The 19090-nt window shown below is 43.8% G+C and overlaps 2 protein-coding genes across 2 annotated transcripts in view; one reads left to right on the top strand and one right to left on the bottom strand.

The window, feature by feature from the left end:
* The window catches only part of lnx2b (ligand of numb-protein X 2b), a 71021-nt gene extending 69154 nt beyond the window's left edge, over positions 1–1867 (bottom strand). The window contains exon 1 of the mRNA XM_078211339.1: positions 1602–1867. The gene's annotated coding sequence lies outside the window, so the exon portion shown is untranslated. The remainder of the gene's footprint in view (positions 1–1601) is intronic.
* The window catches only part of kdrl (kinase insert domain receptor like), a 509442-nt gene that overhangs the window by 474214 nt on the left and 16138 nt on the right, over positions 1–19090 (top strand). The gene's annotated exons all lie outside the window — the stretch shown is intronic.

Raw genomic sequence — 19090 nt, 5'->3', positions numbered from 1 at the left:
CAACTGGCTCCAGATGTTTACCAGGCAATCAACATCTGTGAGCAGCTCACAAAACCCACACAACTGTGGTTCTTCAATGCAATAGAGCTCTGGAGACAACCATTTTGATTATGAGTGCCACCAGAACTCTCTCTCTGTAAACAAAGCACTAAATCATTGAATACAAATTTGAAATAACTGCACACGTGCAGCAGTAGAATTGGGACCAGAGGAGTTTTGAGTATAGCCCATAATATAAACAAAAGTGAATTAAAAAGAGAAAACAGCAGCAATAACAAGAATGAAAGGAATATGCTTGGAATTTTGCCTTCACACAAAGGAAGAAATCAGATCACACCCATTATGTTTCTATAAGAATGTTCCCAACTGTGGGGAAGTCCAGAACTAGGGGTCATAGTTTGAGGATAAGGGGTGAACATTTTAGAACTGAGGTGAGGAGAAATGTCTTCACCCAGAGGGTGGTGAATGTATGGAATTCACTACCACAGAAAGTAGTTGAAGCCAAAACATTGTCTGATTTAAAGAATAAAGTTCTTGGGGCTAAAGGGATCAAAGGATATGGGGGAAGGGGGGAAATCAGGATATTTAATTCGATGATCAGCCATGGTCAAAATGAATGGTGCAGCAGGCTCGAAGGGCTGAATGGGGCATCAGATTACAAAAGGACCCGAGCAAACGATTTTGGAGGGACATAGCAAACATTTGAATAATAAAATGTGGATTTGGATGAGTAATTCTAATGGAAACAGAACCTGAGCTGAATCCTCCACTTTAACCTGCCTTACCTGCGTGACTGGTCCTGAGATCGAGTACACACTGAATGACCTGCCGTCCCCACAGAGAACCGATTGATCCCCTCCCCCAATCTCACCCAGAGTCAACACCCTCCGACCCGTGCTTGCGGCTCTCTCTCTGTGCCGCGTGTGCAAATACTCTGGATTGACAAGAGTTTTGCAAAGCTGCCGACCGTTTTAACTGTTCAACTCAATAACTACACTTGAACTTTGGCGTCGCGGATCATGCAGAATCCCTATCCCAGAACTGGAGTTGAATCCAGAGGGTCCCAACTGTTTGTCAACCCGATGCCATCGATTCTGTGATCTCCCACTTTCACCGTGAATTGAACATTCAAACCCCGAACACTCAAAAATTCATACAATTGGACTTACCCCGCAACTAATTACTACTTCAATCCAAGTAAAGTCTCTCTCCATTATTGTGAATCCAACAGTTTGGATTCTACAAGTGATTTCAGCACAATCTGTACAAGGATCTGCAGCTGACTGCTCCTGTTGCGCTCTAACTATTTTTAAAAAACTTTTATAAAATAATACATTGCTAGCCTGCCACCCGAACAAGCGTTTTAATCTCCAACAGTTTGCCCCATCCATACCTATAATAACGCTCCCTCTCCGTACCTGCTCATTCCCCCCGGACTGACGCCAATCAACATCGATCCGCGCTGAACAAAGAGGCAAGGGCAGCAATCACACACACACACAAATATCGAAATACAATACACCCGGATAGCAAGAGCAGCCCGCCCCCGAAACCCCAGCGCCTTGCAAATTTCACTAGCTGTGGCCGCGCCTGAAACTTACCTGTGGAACCTTTCCGGAGAGTGGGAGGGGAATTACCAAAGCACAACGAGTCCTTCTTTGATTGAGCAGGAACAGAGAAAGTCCATCCTTTCGCGTCTAAATGCTTCAAGACACAGATCTCTCTCTTCCCCCAGCAAGAGACACGTTCACCTCTACGTTGAGTGAGGTTGACATTGGCCACCGTGCGAAAGACACAGCAGGCAGCACACTTTCACAGGCTCACTGTTCACCTATTTCCCTCTTTGGGTGAAAAAAAAGGATTAAAGGAAAGGAACTGACGTCTGGGAGGCGGGCTGCGTGAACAGGGAAACCTGTACGTCAGCGAGAGCCACACAAGAGGAAAGCTTCGGGCTCAATGGTGTGATCAGTTTAATAATTTAGCTGTGAAAGATGAACCCCCCATAAGTGTAGATTATGTTCCACTGCACAATACGATTAACTGTTGTAGCCCTAACCAAGGGTCTCCAAACGTTGCCTCTATTCTCTCTCCACAGATGCTGTCAGACCTGCTGAGATTTTCCAGCATTTTCTGTTTTTGTGTAACCGTTTATTGAAAAGGATTTGCAAGCAGGTTAAGCCCAACCCAAAAGCAAAGACATAGGGTAGGGTTACATCTGAACTGATGAACTGACTGGGTGATTATTCACTGGGGATGTCATCATCATAAAATCCCTACAATGCAGAAGGTGGCCGTTCAGCCCATCGAGCCTGCTCTGTGACAATTGCACCCAGGTCCTATCTCCTGAACCCCATGTATTTACCCAGCTGGTCCCCTTGACACTAAGGGGCAATTTAGCATGCATATCCATCTAACCCACATATCTTTGGACTGTGGGAGGAAACCAGAGCACCCAGAGGAAATACACACAGACACGGGGAGAACATGCAAACTCCTAACCAACCAGCTCCCCCATACCTCAGTGTTACATCAAAGAAAATGTCTATAAGGATGAATATTCTAGATATGCCACCTGTGACAACTTGTAAAACGCATGAGGTGCACTGTTTATTTTCACAAAGTAAGAAGTCTCACAACACCAGGTTAAAGTCCAACAGGTTTATTTGGTAGCACAACCTTTCAGGTGAGTGAAGAGTTCAGTTCACAAACAGGGCATATATAGACATAAACTCAATTACAAGATAATGGTTGGAATGTGAATCTTAACAGATAATCAAGTCTTTACAGGTGCAGACAATGTGAGTGGAGAGAGGGTTAAGTACAGGTTAAAGAGGTGTGAATTGTCTCCAGCCAGGACAGTTAGTGAGATTTTGCAAGCCCAGGCAAGTCGTGGGAGTTACAAATAATGTGACATGAACCCAAGATCCCGGTTGAGGCTGTCCTCATGTGTGTGGAACTTAGCTATCAGTTTCTGCTCAGCAATTCTGCGTTGTCGTGTGTCGTGAAGGCCACCTTGGAGAATGCTTACCCAAAGATCAGAGGCTGAATGCCCGTGACTGCTGAAGTGTTCCCCAACAGGAAGGGAACCACACAGACTTCCTCAGAAGACAAACACAGGACACGGCGGACAGAGTACCTTTCGTCGTCCAGTACTTCCCCGGAGCAGAGAAGCTATGACACCTTCTCCGGAGCCTTCAACAGATGAAGACGAACATCTCGCCAAGGCTATCCCCACACCTCCACTACTTGCCTTCAAACAACCGCGCAACCTCAAACAGACCATTGTCCGCAGCAAACTACCCAGCCTGTGTTTAGAAAAATGACACCACACGACCCTGCCACAGCAACCTCTGCAAGACATGCCAGATCATCGACACGGATGCCATCACCTCACGTGAGAACGCCATCCACCAGGTACACGGTACATACTCTTGTGACTTGGCCAACGTTGTCTACCTGATACCCTGCAGGAAAGTGTGTTCTGAGGCATGGTACATTGGCAAGACCATGCAGACGCTATGACAATGGATGAATGAACACCGCTCAACAGTCACCAGGCAGGAGTGTTCCCTTCCTGTCAGGAAACACTTCAGCAGTCACAGGCATTCAGCCTCTGATCTTCGGGTAAGCGTTCTCCAAGGCGGCATTAAGACTCGCATTCCAACCATTATCTTGTAATTGAGTTTGTGTCTATATATGCCTTGTTTGTGAACTGAACTCTTCACTCACCTGATGAAGGGGCAACGCTCCGAAAGCTCGTGCTACCAAATAAACCTGTTGAACTTTAACCTGGTGTTGTGACTCTACTTACTGTGCCTACACCAGTCCAACGCTGGCAACTCCACATCATATTTTCACAAAAGCTGCGAGCTCCAGGGATGACCATCTGCTCCTGTTCGAATCTCAGCCTAGAGTGAACATACTATCCGAACCTATAGCAGGATTTAAGATCTCTGTGTTTAGAAAAATGACTGTCAGCAATCTTAGTGCACATGAGAGAGTGGCATGGTGCAGCATCATGTGTCATAGGGTAGTACAGAACTGAAAGAGGTTTTTCAGCCCAATAAGCCTGAGCTGGCACTTTCCAAGATTCATCCAGGTAGTCCAAATTTCTTGTTCTTTCCCCATAGCCCTGCAACATTTTAATCCTTCAAGTATTTACCCAATTCCCTTTTGCAGGCTAAAATTGAACATGCACTTGTCACATTATTTGGCAATGCATTCCAGATCCTAACCACTCACTGTGTAATTTTTCTTCTCATACAAAAACAGAATGCTGGAAAATCTCAGCAGGTCTGACAGCATCTGTGGAGAGAGAATAGAGCTAATGTTTCAATGTTTCAGGATGACCCTTTAAGAGTCATTGGCTCTATTCTCACTCCACAGATGCTGTCAGACATGCTGAGATTTTCCAGCATTCTCTGTTTTTGTTCCTGATTCCAGCACCAGTAGTATTTTGCCTTCATGGTTTTTCTCATGTTGCCTCTGGTTCTTTTGCCAATAATTAGCCTTAAATCTAAACCCTCTAGTTATTGACCCTTCAGCAATTTCAAAACAGATATTTTTTGCTTACTGAACCCTTCACTAAATCTCTATCAAATCTCCTCTGAGACTTCTCTGCTCTTAGGAGATTAACTCCAATCTATCCATATAGCTATAATTCTTCATCATTGGAACCCATCTGATAAATCACTTGCAATGTTCCATTGCTTCTGTGAAAGTCTTACTAAGTGAGTAAGACAGGGAAAGATGTTCTTCCTTTCCATCTACAAAATGGAGAACAGCAAAAGATGCTTAGCAGGAGGTGGTAATGCATGTCACCATAAGAGAATGACATTCTGATGATCTGGCTGCAATTCAGGAAGATATTTAGGGACCCCATCAGGCTAGTCACACAGAGATAACCATCAATACCTCGTAAGAAATAGCCAGCTAAATTATTTACAGTCCAACATTTTCTTCTCCCTCACACTTATGTAAACTGTGTTGAATGTTTACCACATATGAGGGTTCTGCTGCAGGACACACTTTTCACCAGCAACTTGTACCCGAAAGTGCTTTATATTTACATGTTCAATGTTTGACTAAATACTAAAGGATATACTGGCATTGGAGGGGGTGCAGAGGAGATTCACTAGGTTGTTTCCGGAGTTGAGAGGGTTGGCTTATAAGGAGAGTCTGAGCAGACTGGGACTATATTCATTGGAATTTAGAAGAATGAGGGGAGATCTTATAGAAACATACAAGATTATTAAGGGAATAGATAAGGTAGAAGCAGTGAAGTTGTTTCCACTGGCAGGTGAAACTTGAACTAGGGGGCATGGCCTCAAAATAAGGGGGAGCAGAGTTAGGACTGAGTTGAGGAGGAACTTCTTCACCCAAAAGATTGTGAATCTGTGGAATTCCCTGCTGAGTGAAACAGTTGAGGCTACTTCATTGAATGTTTTTAGGGAAAGGATAGCTAAATTTTTGAACAGTGAATGAGCGGGTAACTGGAGCTGAGTCCATGAAAAGATCAGCCATGATTTTATTGAATGGCGGAGCAGGCGCAAGGGGCCAGATGGCCTACTCCTGCTCCTAGTTCTTATGTTCTTATGTTAAATAAAATCCTTGCACCTTAATATTATTGCACAAAGCATGACTGTTTAACTGCAATTAACGTGGGCTGAACGGGAATGTCAGTGCTTATTCTTCAGACAATATCAAGTCTCTTCTATGCACTGGAGCATGTAGATGAGCACACTAGAGTAGGCAGTGAGAGAGGATCACAAACCTGCTGTCTGAAAGGCTTGTTTAGATCTTCACTCAACAGTTGAGCCCAAGAATCCAAATTTCACAGGACCTGCTCGGACTTCCCAGCCAGGCTTTTAAAAGCAGGATACTCTCCGATAAAGCAAATTTGTCAAAGTAATTGGAGACCATGTGAAAGAACTGAGGAACTAAATGCTGATGTGATGGCGTTTGTTTCATGAAAGGATGGATTTCCACAGATATAAGCCACTTGGAGCACTTGCTGATGGGACAGAGTGTTGATCAAGCAAACTTCCACACTGGAACTCCAACAGGGAGGAACTGAGAAAAACATCTGTCACAAATATCTCTCGTGAATACCAGGTGGTTTGGAGTGCGGGCAGTTTGGAGAGGGTGGGACTCTTGGAGAGAAGAAGGCTAAGAGGAGGTTTGATAGAGATCTTCAAAATCATGAGGAGGCTGGACAGAGTAAATAGTGAGAAACTATTCCCATGCGTCAAAGCATTGAGAACGAGAGGGCACAGATTTAAAGTATTTAAAGTGATTTGCAAAAGAAGCAAATGTGACGTGAAAATAAACGCTTTCACACAGTGAGTGTTGGGGTCTGGAATGCACTGCCTGGAAGTGTGGTGGAGGCAGGTTCAATCGAGTTCTTCAAGAGGGTATTAGATGATTATCTGAATAGAAACAATGTGCAGGGATACAGGGAAAAGGCAGGAGGATGGCACTAAGCAATGATGGTCATTTGGAGAGCCCAAGCAGGCACGCTGGGCTTAATGGCCTCATGCGCTGTAGCACTTATGTGATAGGGCTTTCAGAAATGCTGATATGTCAATGAAAGTGAGGTAGTTCCCTGGAACAGGGGTATGGCTGCAGCTGGCATGGATGAAACTGCTGTTTTTCAGGATCCTGCTGTTTCCTCATTCAAATAACAATAGATATACAGAAAGAAGTACCAGGTTTCCCTATAGATACAGGCACGGTAAAATCAGTAGTTTTTCTACGTATGATTCCATTCAGAGAAATAGAGGACTGTCTTATCTCTCAGAGACTCACACAGAAAAAACAACAGACAAGCACTTCACTTCGTGTTGGGAATGCACACATTAGGCAGAAACACTTTTAGGTCATTAAAATATGGTTACATTTATGTTTAATTGTATCCAGAGATTGTTCCTGCTTTGATATTGCATAATTATTTAGCAGAGAAAAAAACTAATCATAGAATCTCTACAGTGCAGAAGTTGGCCATTCAGTCCATCGAGCCTGCACTGCCAACAATCCCACCCAGGCCCTATACCTGTAAACTTCTGTATTTACCCCGCTAATCCCCCTGACACTGAGAGGCAATTTAGCATGACCAGTCAACCTAATGTGCACATCTTTGGAGTGTGGGAGGAAACCAGAGCACCCAGAGGAAACTCAAGTAGACACAGGGAGAACATGCAAACTCCACACAGACAGTGACCCAAGCCGGGAATTGAACCCAGGTCCCTGGCGCTGTGAGGCAGCAATGGTAACCACTGTGCCACCGTGCTGCCCAAAGTGATTCAGTAATGTAAATGAGGGACTATGGGCACACTGAAGATGCAGAGATGAGTGTTGTTGATGCTTGAGTGGATCATATATTTATTAGAAGGTTTCATCTATAAGAGTCTAGTTTGTGGCTGTAGAGATCTTCAAAATTTGTTGCTGTTTATGTTCATCTCTGGTTCTCTTTGGTTGTCCTGCTCCTCCACCCACTCCATGTTTGTGCCTCATTGCATTGCAAAGTTGTGCAACATGCAGTAGGTAATGATGACCCAGGAATCTTTTTGTTCGACTTTATTGGAACATATTCCTGTAAATCTACCTGGAGCGCTGATTGAAGATGCCTATACTGTAGTTCATCACCATCGTTATGGCTGCATGCACCTTATTACCTCCGCCACCGAAGCTGGGTGGAGAAAATATTTTTGTTCCTGTTCGTTAATCTGTAAAGAGCACATTGCTACAACCAGCAATGGATAGGTTTCAATGAAACATGGTACCCAGATAGGGAATGACTGAAGGAACAGCTGGTTAGTTTCTGGTGAAGATACAGACACGGATCCTAGAACTGTTTAAAGAACCTGTTTACATTGAGAGATTGGGAAAATTGGCTCTTTTTTAGAATGTCTGTACTATTTGATTTAGAATGTTATAGATTGTCTCAGCTGCTGTAGTGCAATTTGTCACAGCTATCAATAGTGAGCAGAGTTTTCAGAGCAGGTTGCTGGACAAGGATTAGCCTCAAGCTTTCTCAGAGACTTGCATAGGCATGCACTATACTGAATGCTCCCTTCAGTTGTTATACCGGTGATCTAATACTATTTCCAAAGCAAAGCTGGCCAACGCCTTCAGCCCAGCAGCAACAAAACAGTCTCAAGTATATTCTACTTCTACAATGCCAGCACCAAGAGGGAACTCAACATTACCTTGAATGGCAAGAGACTGAATCACAAACAACATCATACTTATCTTGGTGTTACCCTTGACTGAATACTAACATACAAAAAAAAGTTGAAAAAAATCAGCAGCAAAAATCAAAACATGAAACAACCTCCTCAGCAAACTTCATGAAGTGCAGATGCTTAAACCTTAAGGACTTCCTTTCCTGCCATTGTCTATTCTCCTTGATTGCAGAGTACTGGGAACCAATGTGGTACAACTCATCCCAAACTAATCCTGTCGACACCTAACTCAACACAACAATGTGTATCATCGGCATGGCACAGTGGCACAGTGGTTAGCACTGCTGTTTCACTGTGTCAGGGACCCGGGTTCGATTCCCGGCTTGGGTCACTGTCTGTGTGGAGTTTGCACGTTCTCCCTGTGTCTGTGTGTGTTTCCTCCGGGTGCTCCGATTTCCTCCCACAGTCCAAAGACGTGCGGGTTAAGTGGATTGGCCATGCTAAATTGCCCCTTAATGTCAGGGGGGCTTGCTAGGGTCATGGAGTTATGGGGATAGGGCCTGGGTGGGATTGTGCTCGATGCAGACCTGATGAGCCGAATTGCCTCCTTCTGCACTCTAGAGATGCTATGATTCTATGATCTCGGGTTACTCTCTGATCAACTCAGCTCTCCTGGCTTCCAATCCTGAGCAACATCCCACCCCCTTGCGTAAAGAGGGAGATTGCAACAAGAAAGTTCCTGGAAAAAGTTCACATCAAGCCAAACCTGCCTCTCCACAAGGACCTTACCAATCTACTCCAGCCAGGCAAAAGAAATAAAAACTGCAGAAATCGTTGTACACTGAGGGAGAAATTGCATGACCATTGCACCTAACCAGCACGTCTTTCAGACTGTGGGAGGAAACCGGAGCACCTGGAGGAAACTCATGCAGACACGGGGAGAATGTGCAAACTCCACACGGACAGCGACCCAAGCCAGGAATCAAACCGGGGTCCCTGGCACTGTGAGGTAGCAGTGCTAACCACTGTGCCACTGTGCATCTATGTAGCAGAAACGAAGTACCATGACCATTTCCTTCACAAGTGACAAACCGAGATTATGCAAGAACTGTCGAGATGTAAGACTGTGTTGTGTTGTAATGACGGTACCTGAATGCATTGTAGAACAAGGTGCTTAACAGAGAAAAGATCAACAGAGGTTTGGAGATTGACACCATCCACAGAGTAAAGTATGTAGTCCTTGGTCAGTGCACAGTCTAGAACAGAACTCAGAAAGCTGCAAGCCTGTATAGAAGAATCCCATGCAAGACTATAGTTGGAACTGTGCATAGTTGAAGCCTTCTAGAAGAGTTGTTCTGATAAATGCAATGAAGATCCTTCCATTGAACAATCGCTATATGGATTTGCAAATATCTAACTTGTGTATAATGTTTTCGATTGTGGGTTGAGTAAATTAATTTTGAAGACTGTAGAAGAAAATTAAAGGGGGGATGTTGTGTATGTGGTGTCTGTCTCTTTAAGACAGTGGCAGTAAGTCACCTGACTTGAGTCAATGGAAACTGCGTGACCACACCAGAGTGTGGAGTCCCCTCTCATGCAGAATCATCGAGCAGCCATGAAGACTGGAGCTCTGCTCCAAGGCAGCCTAGAGCTGCAAACCTCCAATATCAGGCCTCCTATCAATAAATACTTCAAAAAAATTTTGAATGCGGCACGGTGGCATAGTGGTTAGGACTGCTGCCTCACAGCGCCAGGGGCCCAGCTTCGATTCCTGGCTTGGATCACTGTCTGTGTGGAGTTTGCACATTCTCCCTTGTCTGCGTGGGTTTCCTCCGGGTGCTCCGGTTTCCTCCCACAGTGCAAAGATGTGCGGGTTAGGTGGATTGGCCATGATAAATTGCCCGTTAGTGTCACGGGGACTAGCTAGGTTAAATGCATAGGTTTATGGGGATAGGGCCTGGGTGGGACTATGATCAGTGCAGACTCGATGGGCTGAATGGCCTCCTTCTGCACTGTAGGGATTCTATGATTCTATGATACCTGCTGCTTGCCTCCTATCACACCAACCTGTATGGCTAAGACCAGCGTGCCAAGGATTTATAGCAGAGACCTTTTGGCATCAAGAATGGAACCAACACACCACCATTAAAAACCACTTCCTCATCACAAATCCCACAGTCCGCCCACCCAGCTTCAAACTGCCACGTCAACACTGGGTACTCTGCAACCATTTCCACACTGGCTAAGGCCTTTGTTCAGCAAATTAGCACAAGTGGGGCCTTGCAGGGAACCCGGACTACAGCTGTGGTGCACACCAATCAATGGTTCACATCATTGAAGACTTCTCCCTGATAAAATTCAGCGGAAAGCTCAGAGAGCTCCATTTACCACTGGGGAAGCTATTGGCTGGCTTGGCGATTACTGTACACACTAAAAAAATTACAACTACCTGAGGTGTGTCATAGAGTCATAGAGGTTTACAGCATGGAAACAGGCCCTTCGGCCCAACTTGTCCATGCTGCCCTTTTTTTTGTGTGTCTTGAGTCTTTGACTGTGAGACTTGGCTCATTCAGCAACCAACTTTGCATTCTTCTAATTGACTCAACAATGGATACATTATCTTAAAAATAAATGCAATTTGCCTATTTATTACCTGGGAAATAGTCATTGGCTGGCAAGATTATTTGTTGATGCTCTCACATGAGTAGATGGTAGCCTTTGCAGTTCATGAATGTATAATTATTGTTTGCAAGAGCCCATTTTGAAGAAAGAAAAACCTGCAGTTATGTAATTGTAGCAATCCCCCTCAAAGAACTTCACAGCTAATGAAGTGTTTTTGTGGTGTAGTCACTATGATAATGTGGGCAAGTGCAAAATTGTCTATTTGGCAGGAAGAATAAAAAAGAAGCATATTATCCAAATGCAGAGAGATTGCAGAGTTCTGAGTTGCAGAAGGATCTGGGTGTCATGGTGCATGATTTACAAAAGGCTCGTCTGCAGGTAGAGCAAGTAAATAGGAAAGCTAATAGAATGGTATTGTTTATTGTAAGGCGAGTTGAATACAAAAGTAGGGAGGTTATGCTTCAGTTGAACAGAACGCTGGCAATACCACATCTGGTATACTGGAGCTCCTTATTAAAGGAAAGATGTAAATGCATTGGAAGCAGTTCAGAGAAGGTTTACTAGACTAATACCAGAGATGGGAGGGTTGCCTTATGAAGAAAGGTTGGACAGGCTAGACCTGTATCTACTGGAGTTTAGAAGACGGTGGCATGGTGGCACAGTGGTTAACACTGCTTCCTCACAGAACCAGGGACTCAGGTTCGATTCCTGGCTTGGGTCACTGTCTGTGTGGAATCTGCACCTTCTCCCCATGTCTGAGTGGGTTTCCTCTGGGTGCTCTGGTTTCCTCCCACAGTCCGAAAGACATGCTGGTTAGGTGCATTGGCCGTGCTAAATTCTCTCTCAGTATACCTGAAAAGGCGGCAGAGTGTGGCGACAAGGGGATTTTCACAATAATTTCATTTCAGTGTTAATGTTAACCTACTTGTGACAATAATAAAAACAATAATAAGAGTAAGGCAACTGGATTGAAACATATAGGATTCTGAGAGATCTTGACAGGGCGGATGTGGAGCAGATGTTTCCTCTTGTGGGAAAATCTCGAACTCAGGGTCACTGATTAAAAATATGGGGTCACCCATTTAAGACAGATGGGGAGAATTTTTTCTCTCAGAGGGTAGTGAGTCTTTGAAACCCTCTTCCTCAAAAAGCAGCGAAGCTGAATCTTTCAGTATTTTTATAGCAGAGGTAGATAGATTCTTGATAAACAAGGGAGTGTAAGGTTATCGGGGATAGGTGAGAGTTTGCAACCCGGTTATCCATGATCTTATCGAATGGCAGAGCAGGCTCGAGGGGCCGAGTGGCCTACTCTTGTTCCTAATTTGTATGTTTGTAACGTATCTACCAGTTTTTCACACATCTAGGCCACACAAACGTCAACAGGCGGGATCTTGAGCAGGAATGGCAGCGGGAGCACAAGATCTGGTGAAACCTGGAAATCGGGAATCTCACCAGTGAGATTGCGATTTCCGATTCTCAGCACCCCACACCTAATCTTATTTGCATGTAATTAAACATCCCCCACGGCATTGACTCCACGCCTTATTTTCATACCTCATGACGTTTACAACAGGTTCACCCGGATGTGAGTTTGTCATGGAATACTCCCCCGGGGATGTAAAGGTGAATGTAGCACCGAGCAGTGTGATGTAGCCAGGCAGCGGCCTAGCACTGCCTCTGCACAGGTTTGGCAGTGTCCGCCTGGGGCCTCATGGGAGAGGGATTCATTTATTTGTGGTGGTGGGGGAGATTGGACCTGGGAGCTGAGGATGCTGGCAATGGCTGTTTTTGGGGTGCCGATAATGACTGTCTGACAGGGGTGTGATGTGATTGGAATGCCATCTCAGATTGCGGTGAGGGGAAAGCCCCTGAGACCTCAGTGTTGGGGTGGGGGTAGGTTATTATTTCCTTTGATTAAAAATCTCAGTGCAGCCGGGCATGTTTAGGCCCGCCTGTCTATATGACAGCGTGAAACACGCCCCCCCTGGTTTTTTTTGGCAGAATGTCAGAAGATCTGAAGAGAAAAGCGGCTTGTTTCTCTGAAGAGAAACACACCAGTTTCCAGTAAGACTCTGACACTTTGCCAAATTCTGGTAAGGGCACCCCTAGTGTGATAATAACCAGAGCATCTGTTTCGCTGATACTAGTTCAGGGAGAATGGCCCTGCTTTTCTTCAAAATCATGCTGTCTGATCTAGCACATCCACTTGAAAGTATAGACAGAACATTGTTTTAATGTTTGATTTGAAAGACAGCACCTCTGACAGTACAGTACTCCCTCAGTACTGCACTGGAACATCAGCCTGCAGTTTGTGCTCAAGCCTCTAGAGTGGGACCAATTGGCCCCATCATTAATGATCTGACATTGAGGGAATTCAGCTATTTGGAAAAGGTTCAGTATCCTCCCATGCTCTTATCAGGAATCAATAGGGTACATGGTGTGAAGTTGCTTGGTCTAGAAAACAACATATCAGTTATTGGCTTCATGTATATGTGCATGCAGATCATTTTAATTTGATTTGATTTATTATTGTCACATGTATCAATATACAGTGAAAAGTATTGTTTCTTGCACGCTATACAGACAAAGCATACCATGCATAGAGAAGGAAATAAGAGAGTGCAGAATGTAGTGTTACTGTCATACCTAGGGTGTAGAAAAAGTTCAACTTAATGCGAGGTAGTTCCATTCAAAAGTCTGATGACAGCAGGGAAGAAGCTGTTCTTGAGTTGGTTGGTACGTGTTCTCAGAATTTTGTGCCTTTTTCCCGATGGACGAAGGTGGAAGAGAGTATATCCTTGATTATGCTGGCTGCTTTTCCGAGGCAGCGGGAAGTGTAGACAGTGTCAATGGATGGGAAGCTGGTTTGCGTGATGGACTAGGCTTCGTTCACAACCCTTTGTAATTTGGACAGAGCAGAGAGCAGGAGCCATACCAAGCTATGATACAACAGGAAAGAGTGCTTTCTATGGTGCATTCGTAGAAGTCGGTGAGAGTCGTAGTGGACGTGTCAAATTTCCTTAGTCTCCTGAGAACGTAGCGGCGTTGGTGGGCTTTCTTAACTATAGCATCCGCATGGAAGGACCAGGACAGGTTGTTGGTGATCTGAACACCTATAAACTTGAAGCATTTGATGTCCACTTTGACATCCCTGCAAGAGCCGAGGCAGAAATGTTCAGGACTAAAGAGAACTTGGCAGCCAATGGCAGTGTGGTTTTTGTGGAGGAATTTGGCTGGAAGTCAGAATCTAACACACAGTATGCCTCTTTCACAAGCTCTCTTGTGAATTGCAGTCTCTGAAGAGAGTTCCTCTGCCAAATCTGGGTAAGTGTGCCTCTGCCACACACACCTCTTTCACCTTTCTGGTTTCCAGAAAGGGACAAGGCAGGATGCCAGAGATACAGCCTCATTGCTTTAGAATCTCTTTGTTGCTCCTCCTTTATGTCCTTTGAATTATATAAATAAAGAAATACTCCTGGTCCAAATTTTAATGGTGGATAGTAAAAATGGCAGCGCAAAAACCATCTTGTCAAAATACGATGTAAGTGTATTCCAAAAATAAATTCACAACACACACTAGAGGAATCCTTTTACTTTGCAGTATACAAAATTAAAAATCCTTTTTAGTTTATTGTCTTCTAATTGTGAACACTTAAGAACCCCGGGTACGTTCCAAATTATTTTCCCTCCATTTTTAAATGCAATGTCACAAGTTGAGGTATGATTCTATATATATGGAAATACTATGACTTCTTACTTAAGTAACCTCATGTCCATACCTGGATAATGAATGTTGGTGAAATATTCATTCATTGGGAGCCTCAAAGCCATGCTGTCCTCACTTGATGTCTATATATTTAATACCAAGGGTGAGGGACTGGAAATTATAGGCATTTTAGTTTCGGTAAGAAAGCTCACAGCACCAGGTTAAAGTCCAACATGTTTATTTGGAATCATGAGCTTTCGGAGCGCTGCTCTTTCATCAGGTGAGAAGAAGCAGCGTTCCGAAGGCTCAAGATTCCAAATAAACCTGTTGGACTTTAATCTGGTATTGTGAGACTTCTTACTGTGCCCATCCCAGTCCAATGCTGGCATCTCTACATCATGGCATTTTAATTTGATTTAGGTTATAGGCAAGTTGCTGGAAGGGCTCATTAGAGATACTCTACACATGGAAGGTGCTATTAGAAAACTGTCAACATGGAAAGGAAGGTCATATCTTACCAATCTCTTTAAATTTTCAAAGGAAATTCTGAGTTTGGTGCCTGAAGATTGTTGTTGTTGTTTCTCTTCTAATATCTAGTGGTGCACAAGGCAGATTTGTTTCCATATTGATGTTTTTTTCCTGGACCAGGTCATCAGCTTGTCACCGGAGGCTTATAGCATGAGTGGTGCCACTCTGCATCAAACATGGCTTGGTGCCTGAAGATGGCCGAGTACATTTTTTTCCCTTTGTTCTTAGATGGGCTATGGCAATCACTGGAAGGTCACATTTGTTGTTCCTCTCTTATTATCCTTGTACTAAGTGCTTGCTCAGTCATAACAGAGGTCAGTTAAGAGAGAACCACACTGTTGTCGGTCTGGAGTCACATATAGGCTTGACAGGTAAGGATGGCAGATTTCCCTTCCTAAAGAATATAAGTGACCCAGATGGGATTTTACAACAACCAGAGATAGTTTCATGACCGCCGCTTTATATTCCAGATTTATTAATGGAATTCAAACTCCTGCTTCTGCCGTGGTGGGATTTGAACCCAAAATATTAGCCTCTTGACAGTACCACTACACCATCATCTCGCCATATTTTGGAAATTAAAAAGCTCTGAGAAGATGCTGCACAATAAGCTACATAACAAGATAAAGTTCTCATGTATTGGTGGATATATCTTGTGTTGGATGAGGAATTAGTCGCATTTCCATGGGCAGAATGTTTACATTGATGGTTGGCATACTGTGTGGAAACTAGTTATTAGTGGAAACTTGCAGGGATGTATGTTTCAATCATTTATGTTCAAAATCTTCATTACCGACTGGAAGGCACTGGAGGAACTGTCATCAAATTGTAAATGCTGTAAAGATTAAGGTCAATGTTAGGACCTTAGATGAGAAGAAAGCTACTCCAATTATGTCTAGACAGGAAAGGGAAATGGGCCCACATCTAATAGAATAGAAAGAATAGAATCCCTACAGTGCAGAAGGAGGCCATTCAGCCCATCAAGCCTGCACCGACAACAAGCTCACCCAGGCCCCAGCCCATAACCCCATGCACCTACCCTGTCAATCCCCCTGATACTAGAGACAATTTAGCATGGCCAATCAACCTAACCTGCACATCTTTGGACTGTGGGAGGAAACCGAAGCACCCGGAGGAAACCCACACAGACACAGGGAGAATGTGCAAACTCCACACAGTCACCCAAAGCTAGAATTGAGCCTGGTCCCTAGTGCTGTGAGGTAGCAGTGCTAACCACTGTGCCACTGTGCTGCCCGTATCTTGCAGATACAATAAAATATAGGTAAGTGCAATGTTATGCAGGTGCATATTGCTTATGCCACCCATGTGAATACTCTGCAGGGTTCTGAACAAAATCTGTTGAGTGCAAAAAGACCGAGGTGTTTGAATCATAAATAAATTATGGCACAGAGGGCCATTTAGACCATTGGGACCATGCCAGCTATAAAAGGCTAATTCCACCTTCCAGCTCTTGGTCTGTATCCCTGAAGGTTATGCCTTTTCGAGTGCATATCCAAGAGTATGTTAAAGTGAGCTGAGGGTTTTTACCTCCAACACCCTTTTGGGCAACAAGTTCCAAATCTCTACTACCCTCGGGGCGATAACATTTCTTCTCAATTCTCCTTTAATCCTTCTACTGATTACTTCGGACCTATGCCTCCTTGGGCGACACGTCTTTCCTTGCCACTTTATTTGGATTCCTGATAATTCATATATTCAATTAAATCTCATCTCAGCCAAAGAAATCAACTGCTGCCAATTCAATCTTTCTTCAAAGTTAAAATTCTCCATTCCTGGCAAATTCCTCATAAAATGCTTGTCATAAAGTTCAACTCATTACTTCTGTTTATAATTTAGTACTTTAATGTTGAGAGAGTGCTGCCTTGTTTGTGTAGTTTTTAAACTGAGGCATGGTCTACCAATTCAGGTGGATGTAAAAGATTTCATATTTGAACGAGTAGGCAGGTGCCCTGGCCAACATTCCTTCTTCACCCAGCACCAGCCAAAAGAGATTAACGAGCTGTTGGTCTCATTGTTACTTGGAGGATCTTGCACAGGGTTGAGGATAATTTCCTCACACTCCGGGGAAGCGGTTCTGTGATGGCTGAATAATCCAATCCTGGAGTCGCAGACTCTGCCACAGGCTTGGCAGGTGGTGTTTGATGAGGTGAGTGGGTGGGACACTCTGGATTCTGCCCTCTCTTTCTGCTCTTTACACTTGGCCTCCGCGTACTCCACCCAATGATACTCCACCCAGTGATACTCCACTTGGTGCCTTCGCAGGTGCTTCTTCTCTAGTTTGTACGTTCTAAGGCAAGTGATTCCCACATGTTGATGGGGATGTTGCATTTATTTAGGGAGGCTTTCAGAGTGTCCTTGTAGTGTTTCCTCTGCTCTCCTACTGATCGTTTGCCATTGCGGAGCTCGGAATAGACCACTTGTTTCGGAAGTTTTGTATCGGGCATGCGGACAATGTGGCCTGCCCATCGCAGTGGGTCAAGTGTGGCCCAGTGCCTCGATACTGCCATGCTTACCCATAAAACAACAGTCACTAAACATCAAAAATGAATTCATTGAATCTAAGGTGTTTTGGAATGTTCTGAAAATGTGATAAGACATGACATTTTATTACTAAAATATACCTTTAAATTTAAATGTCAATTTAAATAAGGGCCTAATATGAAGATCTGCTAGACTATAAAGAATCCAGGATAAGATAAGAGATGGTGTCATCATCACTTTTTACTTTGACATCCTAACAGAGAAGAGGAGACACAGAGATGGAGTTTACCGAAGAGTAGGATAATTAGAATATGATCAAACCTTGAAAACCTTTCCTCCTTAGGAAACAAAATGCAATGGCAAGGACAGTGTAATATGAAACCTAACCCCATCAATTCTGAAAAAGACATTCAGAAAATAACTCATAATGAGTATGTTAAGCATTCATACAGTAACACCACTGACAATAAAAAACATTTCTCATGCTTTTCTTCAGCATTGTTATGCCAATATTTCAACAGCATAATTTCCAGTTCTTCCAGATCCAGGAATGAGATACAGAATCTGGTGAACTGGTGCAATGGACAATAATCTCTCCCTCAATGTCAGTAAAACGAAGGAGATAGTCATCGACTTCAGGAAATGTAGTGGAGGAAATGCCCCTGTCTACATCAATGGGGATGAAGTGGAAATAGTCAAGAGCTTCAAGTTTTTAGCTGTTCAGATCACCAACAACCAGTCCTGGTTCCTCCATGTGGACACTATAATTAAGAAAACCCACCAACGCCTCTACTTTCTCTGGAGGCTTAGGAAATTCGGCATGTCTGCTATGACTCTCACCAACTTTTACAGATGCACCATAGAAAGCATCCTTTCCATACAGCTTGGTATGGCTCCTGCTCTTTCCAAGACTGCAAGAAAGTACAAAGGGTCGTGAATGAAGCCCAGTCCATCACACAACCAGCCTCGCATCCATTGACTCTGTCTACACTTCTCGCTGCCTCAGAAAAGCAGCCAGCATAATTACTGACCCCACGCACCCCGGAAATTCTCTCTCCAACTTCTTCCACCGGGAAAAAGATACAACAGTCTGAGGTCATTGAGTTGGTACCAACCAACTCAAGAATAGTTTCTTCCCTGCTGCCATCAGACTTTTGAATGGACCTACCTCGCATTAAGTTGCACTTTCTCTACACCCTAGCTGTGACTGCAACACTACATTCTGCACCCTCTTCTTTCCTTCCCTATGTACGGTATGCTTTGTCTGTAAAGCGCGCAAGAAACAATACTTTTCACTGTGACAATAGTAATACACGTGACAATAATAAATCAAATCAAAAAATAAAATAATGAGACTAGAACAGGACTGATCTTGGTTATGATGTGTGTGTGTCTGAAAAGTCTATTCATATCTTTATTTATGTTAAAATTTGAGAAGTATTGTATATTAAATTATTGCACCAGACTGCTGTGTAAAAACTGTCCCTGTGCCAAAGGTAAGTTATTTTTAATCAAAAACTACACACCAAAACATCCTTGAGAAGGAAAG

Source organism: Mustelus asterias, chromosome 4, assembly GCF_964213995.1.
Source record: "Mustelus asterias chromosome 4, sMusAst1.hap1.1, whole genome shotgun sequence".
NCBI lineage: Eukaryota > Metazoa > Chordata > Chondrichthyes > Carcharhiniformes > Triakidae > Mustelus > Mustelus asterias.
This window is presented reverse-complemented; position numbering and strand designations above follow the sequence as displayed.